The following is a 12,771-nucleotide window of genomic DNA, read 5'->3' on the forward strand; positions in this document are numbered from 1 at the left end:
AGGTGACTTTACATGCATGAACCTTTTAAAGTAGGACTCCACATTCATTACCAATAATGGCTGCAGACAGCCCTGACCCAGCAGAGAAAAGGGAACTGTGGCAGAATCATTTGGAGTTTGCTAAAAGGCTTTCTCACATAATATCCATGTTAAGGAGCATGTCAACAGACACTTGTGTGAGACACATAGCTCATAGTGGAAGTGGAGTTAGATTGTACTAATGTGTACACAATAACAGGGTGAGTAGGAGTGTCTCAGCATCACCGCCATCAAGACACATATGTAGTGGACATCCTTGATTGACAACAAGTTTCTATTTTATTATGTTGGGTTAAAAGGTGATTAGAGACTACATTAGCATTTATATTTAGTTCCTATCTGTAGTGGTAAAGTCAAAATCTCACCCAGTTAATGCATTCATATGATAATTCCAAATTATGCAGACTTTGTATTGTAGTGTACAACATGCTGTACAAGAGGGTACATAACACATGTACTTGTATGATTTCCTTTATACAAGTAAAAGAAGTCAAGGCCTTTTATTGCAAAGGTGCCAAGGTATTGTGGTTCGGCATATAAAATTGTCCTTGTTATGGGCAAAACTAATATTCAAATGGATTGCACTGCCCATGTTTGCTTTCAAATCAAACTTGAATGTACAGTTATGTGAGCAATATCTTCGACAAGAAGTGTACAGAAAAGTTTTGTTGACCAGATTCGAGTGTGATTTAGCTTTATAGATTCCAGATCGGTATACATGTATAAAGTGAAACTGGAGTTTGCGGTCATTGCCGGTTATTACACGCAAATCTTTTCTCTTTTGTGCATCTGGTGTGTGTGGGTTTTTTTCACTTAGCCTTCAGTGCTGTTTGGTATGCATTGTAATGTGTAAATTTGATAACACATACTAAAAGAATTTCAGATCAAATTCTTGTCATTCTAAAGCCATTAGTATATTCAATCAAGTTTATGAATCCAAGTGCAAATTGTATTAAGTGCCTTTGGCAGCACTTTAAAACAATGTACGTGGCCCTTTGGTTTCAGCACATTGACAGCTGGATGTGGTGCATCGATCAGATAGATAATGGCTTAAATGAAGGTCAATTTAAAACCTGCATGCTTTTCTCTTGGTGCAGAAATAGCTTGTTTAAAATGTGCAGACTGGCAGAACGAATGAATTCTAATAGGTTTAAATCAACCTTAATAATGCAATTATACATACACATAAAAGTCAACTGTTGTGGTTGATAGCTTAAAGATCCTATATTACACATTATGGATAGTGAGCTTTAAATGAGCTCAGCCTAAATATACAGCATTTGTGTGTTAAACAAAACTCCGGGCATGTTTTTGATGAGGAAACGACATTATAACATGGATCAGAAAATAGCGTAATATGGGCCTTTATGGTAAAGTTAAGATGGCTTCTATACAAACTGGACAAACTCCTGAGTGTGTGCCTGTCTATCCCTACTTTTATATTTTTTATCAGTGAATAATCATTTAAAGCAAGGTCATTTTGATCTTCTGCCTCAATAGGTCTCAATTAAATCTTCATTCATCCTGCCGTGGTCTCTTTGGCAGCTTCTTTGGTATGTGTGGTAAACAGACAAAAGGCTGTGCTTTTGATTACAAGAGCTCAGGGCGTTTTCAAAGAGAGCCAGCGCCATTATATACAGTTAAACAATCTTTCCCACTGATCGTCGCAGTTCTTGGTAAAATGTTTATTTTGGACATGAATTAGTATCTTTGTCCTTGAACATTAAAACAAAATGGGTGCATTCAGGTAGGAGGGCTTAATTGAACACTATCACCAAGGATGCTGCTTTGTCTTCACACTGGCTACTTTCACCCAGTGCAGTTTTATAGCCATTAAGTTTCATTTTTAGTATAATTAAACTTTCCACTCAAATGGTGTAATGTAATTTAAGTTAACCAATAATGCTGATAGTGTTTTTCAGCTCATATGTTAAAATACATTCATTTATAGGGTAGTTCTGCATACCTGATGTACTGTCACAAACATAGATTATACATATTCTTTATACAGTCTATGGTCACAAAGAAATGTACTTTTTAAATCAGTTTGTGAAGTTAGTTGTGGTTTTAGTTGTATTTAACTTCCCAAAAATGACTTAATGCATTGTAAAAGCAAGACTCTTTGTTCTTTTACTCAACTAATATTTGTTTGATGACTTTTTCTACAACATAAAGTAACAGTTAAGGTTGGCATTTCTTCCTCTTCTGTGTGATTCAGTGTGATCCCAGGTAATAACAATAATCCTGTTGTTATCAGTATCCATTGGCACTGAAGCCTACACATTGTATTTACATATTTTTATATACTTTTGTATCTTAGTTTGTAGTCAGTGTGGCTGGCAGTGAGCACACTTTGTTGAACATAGTCTTTGTTTATTTGTAAGTAAACAAAAATGATAAAAAAAAAGATAAATGTATATCCTTTGTGTCGTTACAATCTCCTATGGAACATATCTGGTTGCTGAAGCTACATTGCATTTTGAAAAAGTCTGAGGCGGCGCAGCAGCTGAACAATGGCCCTGGGAGTGATTTGCACATGAATGATGCGTGTGAATGAGAATGGGTTACTGAGGAAGGCTGTGTCTCCAGCATTGCAGGGCCGGGAAGGTTGGCTCCCCTCTGCCCCCCACTCTAAAGACCAGGTGAGATTCTCCGACACAAAGGGCCAAGTGAAATCTGTTCAGTGTGTATGGACGCCTCACGCTCTTATTATGGGAGGATTTCACAGGCTCCTATAGAAAAGCACTGTCATCTGCAGCTGGATGCCACATGTCCACAACGGTTTGATCTTTTGATTACGATGATTTAACAAGGCACAATGAAGTCTATTTGAACTCACTATTCATTTTATATACTGAAATTATTATGCTAATTTTTTTTTTCAAATCAAATGTTTTTTCAGTTGCATTTTAAGATATTTTATTTTTCAAAACTTGATTGTAGCGAAGAAATAAAGTAGAAAATAAATAAAGTAGAATAAATAAAGTAGAAAATTACAAAAGTTGTGCAGGAAGTATACAGATTCATTTGTGGGAACTGGAATCGTATTGCCAACCTGTGGACAAGCACTGTACTAACCATGTTTATGTCAGGAGCGAGGAGAATGCCAGAAGGAGAAGGTCAACAGCCTACTGACTGCTATGGTGATACACATGCATACACAGAGGGCATATATTGATCATAGTACATATAGGCAAGGTGGATAAAGTGTCTTGCCCAAAAACCTAACAACACTATACACTTAGATGGAATCAGAACACCCATCTCACTTATTACGCTTTTATACTATTACTTATTAAATAATATTAAACTGAAATGCAGCCAAACTTTTCAAACGATCTGTTTGCAGTTGAAAGTTTAGATCTGAAATCTATCACATTGACTGGATGAACAAATGTGCCATAAAGCATAGAATGACTGTATTTAAAGTAATGAAAGATATGATTCTATGTTATTGCTTCAAACATGGTCAAAATGAGGAAGGATTCTGCTCAAAGCATACAGTCTATAGTCCAGACAGGTACCCTTACTTGAGCAGTAGTTTTCCCTCAAAACGTCATCCCCTCAGAATCAGGAATTATTTTATTGTTATTGTCAGTGAAAAAACAAAAAAACTATTTGGAAACTTTGGAAATATGGTGCAACTTAAAGCAATGAATAATAGTAAGATATAAACTACGATAAAAATGGCATAAATAATATAAAGTGTTATATAAAGTAGACGTGACATGACTATAATGACATGAATATAAATTCAAAAATATGCACAGAACAACAGTGCAACTCTTGCTGTGCAACAAGATTAAACATTGTTGAAGTAGGTTGTATAAAGTGACAGGTGTTGTAGAGTGTTTGTAAGTCTAACAGCAGAGGGTAACAAACTTGTTCTTGTAGAGAGAGGTTCTGGTCCAAATGGACCATAGCGTCATGCCCGAGGGGAATGGCTCAAATAGTCCGTATCCATGGTGAGAAGGGTCAGCTGCAGTCTGACCTGGAGTCTCAGAAGAGTGAACAATGCTGCCGCAGGAAGAGCCTTCTTGATGAGGGAGCTGATGATCAGCCCACGCTTGTGGTCCTGGGTGATGGTGGTGCATAGGAAGCGGTGGGAGTCCACAGAGGTGATGAGGCAGTCAGGGTAAAGGCGGACAGGGCTGTGACTTTTCCACCATCATCTCCACTGTCTTCTGGGCGTTGAGCTCCAGGTTGTTGCCACTGCAGAAGCCACTCCTCCTTCTTCCTGTTGACAGACTGACCCAAGATGAGCCCAATGAAGATAGTGTCGTCTGCAAACTTCATCAGGTTTACAAAGTTGTCGTTGTAGGTGCAGTAGATGGTGTACAGAGAGAAGAGCAGGGGAGAAAGTACACATCCCGGTGCAGATCCTGTGCTGGATCCAGATCCTCTGGTCCATCAGGAAGTTTGTGATCCACCTGCAGGTGGAGTTGGGCAAATTGAGCAGAGAGACCGTTTATGATCCTGGTGTTTTACTCTTCAGAAGGCTACAGAAAGTAGCTGAAACATGTAAAGCATGAAACAAAGCACAACTCCTGGTATATTTTTGATGAAGTAACAACATTATAACATGGTTTAAAACTCACAATAATCAATTTTGTGTAATAAAGGACCTTTATCAATATTATTTTAAAGTAAGAGTACTCTTACTTGAGCACAATCTGCACATCTTCTTTGAGGTCTGTAGCTAATTTCCAATCTTAGCTGCCTTGCAAATTATGAATCCAAACCATTTATCCATATTACATATTGTGATCAGTTTGTAAATTTATTTTATTATCAATTTTAGCAGTTGGTCATTTCTGGAATGCCCAGCAGCGCTAACTGTGCTGAGCCATAATGAAGAGATGGTGCCCTGTTCAAAACTCCAAATGCAGATTGCCAGATTCCTGCTTGAGATGCTTGAAATCACATTATAATTAACTGCATTTAGGACTGAGAGCACAGAGTCCCAGCTCAGAGATATTCCCATGGCCCCCCTCTCTCTATTACACCCTGTCCCTCTGTCACTCTCCCTCTCTGCCTGCCTAATTAATATGGAAAGATGGAAAGGCATCATATTCTACAAATTCCTATGAGATTGGATTGCAAAAGCTGTTAAAGCCAAGTAGGCAAATTAGTATTCATGCAGGTTTTCCTGTTGCAAGTCATTTTTCCCTGTGGGACTGTGCAGTAGATTGGGTAGACAGGCTCAGCTCATGCTTGATTATGTGTGCAGAATGCTACCACAGCATTGCCGCAGACCAACCGGGTAAAACATTCCTAAGGCACTAAATTAATTTCTGTGACCTGCTAAATGTAATTGACTACACACTCTAATTCTTTAACCCTGTGTATAAGGGAAAACATGTTCAGAGATAGGATGATTACCAGCTATTATGGACTGCCATGGTTTCTGTATCAGTTAATAACCATTTACGACTGAATTATCCATACTGCACCATGCAGGCATAAACAATTGCTTTAATGCACAAGCCGGGCTTTTGTTTAGTCTGGGTTTCAGAGTAAATGGGGCAAATGGATCGGCATTGCTTTTAGTTCCATGGACATTTGTATGTAAATGGATACAGTAATATTTCACAAGAATGTCATGGATTATCATTGTATGGGGCTCTTTCGTGGATCACGTTATGGACAGGAATGTCTTGGTGGTAGAACTATGCAACTATGATTTTATGGTAAAAAAGGGAGCTTGTAAATTGATATGTATTAGGTGTATGGGGATTTGTATCACTATAGAAGACCTAGAGGCCTATATGTTTCCAAACCCCTGATTTAAAAGTGGCCATTCAGATTTAACAACCGATTTTCTTTCTCTTAATACATTTTCTGCTCACATATTGAGTGATGCTTGTTCCAGAGTTCCTGGCCTGAGGTTGACCATCAGGCCCAGGACACAGGCTCTGACTTTGGCCACATTAATTAGCAGTCCTACTTCTTCAGCTCATTCCCCATTCTTATTAGACCCTGCTCGGCAATCTGCAGGAAGGTAATTTGGTGCTCCAGTCACACAGGGCACCACATTGACACCTTATGCCTCATGATTGAAGGCAATCTCCTGCATGGGGACAGTAGTCAATTTATTCATGGTGCGCTCTCCCATAACCACTAGAGACGTGTGTGCTTCAGTTCGCCACACATTTCCACATTCTTGCTCTGCATCTTTCTCATTGCGCAAATAACAAAGTGATCTGCAGTTTCTGCCCCAGCTGGGACCTGGTGACCTTCAGGTGACCTTTAGGTGAATGAAAAACACATATTCACACATTTTAAACCTAACCTCTTTACTCTATCTATCTCCAAACATCTTTATTCTATCTTATCCCATGAGAGAATGTGCATAGTGCCTCAGTCAGTGGGAGATAATTAAATTCTATGGCTTAAATGTGTTGACATTAAAGACAGCAAAAGTGATCAAAGCAGCTTAGGCCAAAATACCACTATCCACACCTTCCGTTTGTCCACATAGGGGGTATTAACAGAACATCCGGGTTAAAGCATGGCATTTAATCAAAACACCTAGTAAAGTTCACCTTAGAATGGCATGACAATAAACATGGTGACACCGGTGACACCCCTTTGGTAATCAGAGTGCTAAAAGACAGCCCATGTATATGAGAGGCATCACTCCTGAGGCTGTAAACTTGTTTGGAGATATTGTATCATCACAACACAAGAGGCGAACAAGTGCCCTCAAGTCATGCAGCGCTCGAGTGCACAGAGGTATTTTGACAATTAGCCCTATGAATTTGGCTCCCTCGGCATCACAACATGAGTGCTATTCTTATTTGCTACACAATACAGGTTCTATGCTTTACTGTGCAGTTAGGGCTGGACTGATGCCCTTCCTAAGTGATGGTATTATTTATTAGTAGTACACGTTTACACACACACATTTAATACTGATTTCAAAGGGGAAAAATATTACTTTTTATTACAAATGATGATAATAATAACCTTATAACTTGAGAACATACATCTATTGGGATTTTGAAACAATTGAGTCAAAAGAAAAATAAATAAATAAATCAAATAGTTATATGCATTATCTATGTTGGAATACCACAGGTAATTAGATACATGCTATGGGCTGCCCTTGCTCTCTCTATCACAGTCACCTAGGTTGCGTCAAAGGTTTTTCAAGTGCTAAGTACTAGACTAGTGACCTGTGCAAGCCTTCTTCACAAACAAACATTTATATAATTCACCTGGCCATTTTTCTGTTTTTTCAATCTTGCATATTGGGCAAAGGACGACCGAGCTCTTATGGGTTTTGTTTATAGTGTATGGCAATGAGACACTTATTCTGTAATCCAACATAAATGTTCTCAATAAACTTCTGCTTACAAATTCTTAGTTTTGTTGTTTTCTATCCCATCCTGTCAGTGCTATTGATGCAAGATGACCAAACACAAAGGCCATATTCAATCAACTGGTTGACATTTACTCACTAAACACCATAATCTTGTATTGAGGCTCAGATTATTTCTATACAGTAAACTGAGAAAACAAAGATATGTACTTCTATAGTTGGCATCTTAATGAATATGATGGGACCATATTCAGGGGACAGCTGTTGCTGCAGTGAGGGAAGTATTGAAGATAACTTCTAACTGTAGAATGTCAAAAAGCAGTTTCCAGATAAACCTATATATTCTTTCTCTCATCCATTGCCAATGACCACAAGTCACAAAGAAGTCCAAAGAGTGCTGTACAACCAGGGTTGAATATATTTCCTCTTGGTGATTATGTAGCTGCTAACACAGGCACTCAGAGTAGAGCTCCTGCTCCTTCACATTGACTGTGAGGTATGAGCATGTGCAATGATGGTATCTCCAGACACTGTTTTCATTATATCCTGCTCCATAGTGTAGAACATTTGATTTGACTTTCTTTATTTCAAAAATCAGCTTTTTCTTTGATGTTATGTTATGCTATGTTATTGCAACCTTGCAGAAACAATGTGTTGCTTTTTCACTTACTAATGCTATAGCTCCAGAATGTGAGTAGAACCATATTAAAAAAAAAACATTTGAGATGGTAGTTTTGTATTATTACTCATTGGTGCATATAGACAGTCTGTGTAAGGAAAGCTTCAAGTTCAATCTGTAGTTCTACAAGTTGCAAAGATTTTGTGTGGTGCAAACTTAAGCCAATCACCTTTCCTTCTCCCACTCCACTTGTGGAAAGGGCATAGCGGTCAATCAAAGGCCACCTTTCCTCTGAGCCGGTGCTGTGGGGTCGTGCTGCAGTAATTCTCTGATTTGACTTTGATGTACCAATTTGTGCCTGATGAATAATTGTCTGGTTTGCTGATAACTTGTGGGAGTCAAGAGTATTCTGGTGGCACTCAATGCAAATAGGAGATATTTGGGTCCTTCAAATCACGACAGTAGCCCCTCCACATTTGCCTCTCTGTACCGTGAGTAAACTGACCAATTAGCTGTGTTTGAAGAAGCCCTTTTTGATTAGAGCAATCAGTAAACAGCAAGGCAGCGCCGTGATTGTGGCCCTGATTAGATGAGCTGTCACTTGAGAAGTTGTTGGAGACTTTAATTTATGGCCTATATCTCCAAAAAGTATGGTAATTACCTAATCTATTCTTCCTAGTTTGGCACTTGGCTCAAATTCATACATATGGTCACCACTGATGACCTCATTTTGTCTCCTAAGTAGACTCTCCAGTGGACCTGTATCAGTTATGTATAGGTGGATGTGGGAGCACTGATTAAAGAAGGTGGGAGATGACGCTAATTGAATCAAATCCGACTGCATTAGACTCTCTAGTGTAATGGCTATAGCACACATGTAACATCATTATGCACAATTGAAATCATTTGCAGTGGGAAATCACCCTATTACCCCCAACCATAGTTAGGTGCCTATGCATTACAGCTAATTTGAAACTATAAGAAGGTTAATTATTAAAATACTGTAAGTGACCAATTAGTACAAGGTTTAACAATAGAGCTGGTATGTACTTGTAGTAAAATAAGATCTATATAGAAAATTTCAGATACGAGTATTGATTGGTTGTAACACCACAGAACACACATATGACATTAAATATGTCTATCTTCCATTTACACATTTTTTGTGAGATTCTGTTGCTCAAAAATACTTTGAGAAACATGCATTGTCACTTTCATTGTTAACTAGCTGATTCATAACTTGATCTGATCTGAGCTGTCTCCATTGAGATAGATAAATTTAATGCCATATTGTGAAACATTCCTGCCAAAGCATTAACATCACCTGCACCTTTAATTAAAAAAGGGCTCATTAACTTCCTGTCTAAAACTGCAGAACTGATAGGCCTCACCTTTTCATAGAGGCACTTCACCATAGTTAACAGCAGATTTTATGTGTTTTTCTTGTCTATATACTAATTTTGAATAATATGACCCAAAGCTTAAATTTCTTTTAAAAATTCCAAGTTCATACAACACAGTGGATGGAGATAGGAGTAGGTGAAAACAAAAATTTTCTGAGCACTCAAGCCTCAAAAGCAAGACTATACAGGATTACTCAAACATGCATCATCACAGTACAACTCTGAGTAAGTTTATGATGAGGCAACACTGTTATAACACAGTTAAATGCTCATATAAGTCTATTTTATATGCACTTTAAAGGCAAGATATCTTTACAGTGGTCATTTAAAGACGCTGATTTAATAAGTAAAATGTGAGCCATGAGCAACATATAATACAAAACAATCTTACTAATAATTTAGAATTTTCAAAATATGAATTTGATTTACATTTTTGTCTTAAGTGGATGTTTATATTTTATATAGACCAACTTGAAATCTAAAGTACAACAACTGATGTTGTTATTTCCATTTTAATCCTGATGTGTACCAAATCCCTAAAATGATGCCTCAATCAATCCAGTGGAAAGGGTAAATAGACTGGTGCAGGTTGTGTGTGACACAAAGCCAGGATTAGGCCTGATTAGGGCAGTTTTAACATGTCCCGCTGATTAGGAGCCACTAGATCTGACCGCTAATTAGCACTGAAGTGTGGCTGGCTGCACCAACAAGACTGCAACATGAGTGAGGAGGGAGGGGGTACTCACTCACCCCTCCCATGTCCACTCAGCACCCACCACCCACACAAAAGCCTTGGAGATTGGTGGACTGCATTGAGGAGTTTGAAAAAAAAAAGTCCCGTTTCTCTTTGGTAGTGCTGCTACCCCCTGCAGTGTGGAGTCAATGTGCCTTTTCTAAGCCTTGGTATGACCAGCTGGCTCCAACAGGCCAAATAAACACTCCACGGACACTGGCCACTGCGGCTGGCATCTGAAATGCAGCCTTTGTCCCATGTGGATTGTGGCCTAATTGGTGTTCCCCCAGACTCATTCTTAGGGCCATTGTTATTAGCACACATAGGATTTTAATGGACTGACTATAAACAAATGAGACAAGTTACAAGTAAATAATGGACTCACGTCAGCCACCCAGGGAGATGAGGAAGACCCCCGCTGTTTGCACTAAATTTATCAACTCAGGCAACACATGAAATGATATTCAGTCTTCATCATGGACAATACAAACAATTTGGTATAAAATAAAAATAAATATATATATATAAATTATATATATATATATATATATATAAATTATATATATATATATATATATATATATATATATATATATATATATATATATATATATATATATATAAATTATATATATATATATATATATTATATATATATATATATATATATATATATATATATATATATATATATATATATATATATATATATATATATATATATATATATATATATATATATATATATATATATATATATATATATATATATATATATATATATATATAGACATGGTCAGGGAACCATTTCTCAACAGTAACCACAAAACCACAAAACATCACTTCAAACAATAAAAAGAACAAGAAAAGAATATTTCATCATAATAATTATTTTGCTCACAGTAAGTATGTTTTTGTAACACCTGCTCTTTGGATGTCACCTGCTATTATTACTTTCTGTGTGTAATTTCAAAACTTTCCAATGCTGATGTATGTGATGCAGTACACATATTTTCATTCATCTCTACTCAAAGTGAAGAACAAACAAAGTGAAGAACAAATTCTTTAAATAATATGTATACTTATAATGTTACTAAATTCAATGTTCACATAATAATAATAATAATAATAATAATAATAATAATAATAATAATAATAATAATAATAATAATAATAATAATAATAATAATAATTCCTGACGAGTACAATAAGTAGTCACCCATCTTTGCCTTCACCCTGCCCCCTCTGACCACTACATGGCCACAGTGAGACAGGCCAGAGTGAAGCAAAGACATGGGATTTGGGGCGTAATCCTGTTTGCCGTGGGGGTCACATGCTCTTTGCAGAGTGGAGAGAGGAGATTGTCTGCTACAGTCTGCAAGTTTATTGGGGAGGACAAACAGCGCCTCTAATTGTAATTCCCCCTGGAGAGTTGTCAGTGTCTCCCGCCGAATCCTGAAGAGGAGACAGGTTGCTGCAAGATGATAATTGAAAAGAAAGTGGGTGGTCCTCATTGGCCTCTGTGCACCCATGGGACAGTTGTATTGAGACCCGGGTATGTTTTGGAGAGGCTAGATTACCCCATGTTATATTTGAAGAAACGATTATGTCCTTCTAGACTTCATTTAACATTTAGTGTGCATGTTTTGTCTGTTTGTTTGCTATTCAGGTCATGCAACTTCTTCCTTAAAAATATTATCATCTTGTCCTTGAATTATTTCTAAACAATGTCACCAATGTTTGAACATTGTATCTGTCTGTGTATTATCTATGGATTTAATGGCTGTAAGAAAAAATGAACATGGACTACCAACGAAATTCAATGGAATACAATAGTTTCCATTGAAATAAGCAGAACAATATCACAGTATATAAAGGAAAGGAGTTTCGGTGGACTGTGTCCAAGCTAAGACACACAGGCTGATCTTATCCATTGCCTACCTTTATTGAACTGCTCTTCAGTCTTGGCCCTATTAACCAATAATCCGCAGACTGGCAGCTGGCCATTACCGTGGAAACCATGAGCATAGAAAAAACTGCTTCTAATTTAGAAAAAAGAATATTGTTGTGATGGACAAGAATGAACTCTTTTGTGTTGTAAATGTGTAAAGTGAGTACTTCGTTTAACAGAATATTTTTAAGGGGCCAACATTTTAATTTGTAAATTTTAATTTGTAAATGTATTTTACAGATGCAACATTAAGTTCCAGACAGTTGGCGGGGATCTTTATAAGCATTTCCTAAAACAAACAAAAAAAACCCAAAAAAAACAAAAAAATCGTTTATATATAGATATATAATAGCACCAATTTTATTGCACAATTTTTTTTTTTTTTACTTTTCAAATGAAAAGATAAATTGACTTATTTCCCAAATAAAGCTGCTTTCATCCAAGAATGTTTCTCATTTGGTGCCCAATAATTTTCAAGTGATGCCCTATTAAATTAGTTCTTTGCACAATGAATGTAATTGCTTGCCTTTGGATTTACAATGATCAAATAAAATGCAGGGAGGTTAATGAATAAAAAGTTGTGTGTTCCAAGGCTTTCTAGCACTCTCGAGCGCACACCTTCACATCCTCCGCTTTAAGAGATGGCACAAGGGTGTAAGGGAATATAGAATGGGCCCTACCAATGTTCTTAAAGCAGAGTTT

This window comes from Periophthalmus magnuspinnatus, chromosome 22 (assembly GCF_009829125.3).
Source record: "Periophthalmus magnuspinnatus isolate fPerMag1 chromosome 22, fPerMag1.2.pri, whole genome shotgun sequence".
NCBI lineage: Eukaryota > Metazoa > Chordata > Actinopteri > Gobiiformes > Gobiidae > Periophthalmus > Periophthalmus magnuspinnatus.